Source organism: Stegodyphus dumicola, chromosome 2 (genome assembly GCF_044657685.1).
Source record: "Stegodyphus dumicola isolate Sdum_Otavi_A_Nest chromosome 2, ASM4465768v1".
Lineage (NCBI taxonomy): Eukaryota > Metazoa > Arthropoda > Arachnida > Araneae > Eresidae > Stegodyphus > Stegodyphus dumicola.
The window spans coordinates 240,649,102-240,650,976 of record NC_140769.1 but is presented as its reverse complement, the minus strand read 5'-3'; the positions used below and the strand labels follow the sequence as shown (position 1 = coordinate 240,650,976).

At 26.5% G+C, this 1,875-nt stretch overlaps 1 non-coding gene across 1 annotated transcript; it reads right to left on the bottom strand.

Annotated features, from left to right (window-relative positions):
- Nucleotides 1-1,031: 1,031 nt before the first annotated feature.
- On the bottom strand, nucleotides 1,032-1,103 carry TRNAP-UGG (transfer RNA proline (anticodon UGG)). Its single transcript has one exon. It is a non-coding gene; the product is annotated as a tRNA-Pro (tRNA).
- Between the last annotated feature and the right edge of the window lie 772 nt (nucleotides 1,104-1,875).

The window sequence follows — 1,875 nt, the reverse complement described above, 5'->3', positions numbered from 1 at the left end:
ATTTGCTTATTTTATACCCATTTAGTGAATTCTAAATTAAATGTCATACTTCTAAGTGTAAAACAGAGATTTTGTACAGTATGTCTTGTTAGATAAAAACAAGTTGTTATTTGCCAACAACTTGTTTGTGTATATATATCACAACCATAAACGCAAATCTAGATATTCAGTTTTTCAACTTGGATAGAAATGAAAATTTTAGTTTAATTTTTATATTATGATTTCCATTAATTTATTCATGGACATTTTCTCCAAAGCGTTTTGCTCAGTCTTCCACCAAGAATGAATCATGTTATTATCGTTGGTATTTTATAACATCATTACCTTGTAGTAACGGTTAAAATGTTTCAAGTAATTAATATTTAACGTAAATGTAATATAGTTAATGTAAATGTAGAAAGAACTACGATCATGGAGTATTATAAAGAGAAAAAATATATAGAAGAAGAGCTATATGTGTATAAGGAAAAGAAACCCGTAAATATAAAATGTAAAATTAAGGCTAAATCAAGATAGATAAAAAATAAATAAAAAGATTAAAAAAAATGAAGATAAGAAATTTATATAAAATACAAGTAAGGTGAAAAAAATAAATAAAAATGTGGATTAAAAATTTATACAAAAATGTAATTTAAATTTAATTAAAATTTTTAATTGTATATTTTTTATAAAAGATTTTAAAACAAAATTAAATTTCATAAAACAAATTAAATTTTTTATAGAATTTTTTCCATAAAACGAATGTAATGCATGTAAATTTTACATAAAACTATTCATGTAAATTTTTTCTAAATCATTTAAATTTTCATGTGAATTTTTTCTGCGAATTTCAAAGAGGCTAAGTTCGTTTTTTGAAAATAGTAAAAATACTTTAAAAATGTCTCAAGGTGCTTAAATGTTATGCTTTACGTTTAAATTGAAAAAAATACGCCGTTAGATTGAGCTTTATTTGTTACTTCCGCAATGCTTAGTTTCGGAAATAGAATCATGAACATGAAAAAAATTTCATTCAGCTTCCAAAAAATACACATGGGCTCGGCCGGGATTTGAACCCGGGACCTCTCGCACCCAAAGCGAGAATCATACCCCTAGACCACCGAGCCGTTAGTCACAATAGCCAAACAGTTAATTTAAAGCAATAAGCAAATATGGTGCCATCTATTGAGTAAGATCGAATGCGAAATAACATAGAAAATTTGAAGTAAAGCTTTTAATTACATGTTGACAGACGACGAAATTGGGTTAAAATCATTCTATAAAGCTAAATTACTTATGTGAGTATAAAAATCTTTCAAGAGTATCTAATTCATCAATAAAAATATTTATGCAAAGGTTTAGCAAAAGAAAATTGGACAGAATCGACGAAAGCTCATCCTACCATAGCAGTCATATTCCTTAAGAGAAAATATTAAAAATGTGTCAAATGGCCAGATGATTTTTGATTATGACAAGGTGTAAAGTAGAAAAGCATTATATAAATGCAGTGTAGTGTAGTTTTGGCTATACAGGTAAAAAAAAATATCCATAGTAGTGATACTCTTAAACAAAATAAAAATAATATGAAAAAACGTTTTTCCTAAATGCAGAGTTTCATGATTTATTAGAAATTTATTTTTGCTTTTTCTCTCGCCTTTTAAAATTTTATTTTAAAATAAATTAATATTTTGCTGCACTATTTTATTATACATTTCTAACACTGGAACTGGGACAAGATAATACACATGAATTACAATACTTAAGCCAATATTAACAACGTTATAAGTCTTATTTCCTCATCACCTATGCGCTATTCCTCATTACTATATTAGCTCGTGTATTTTCTGCAAAGCGTTTTGCTCAGTCTTCCACCAAAAATGAATCATATTATTATCTTTG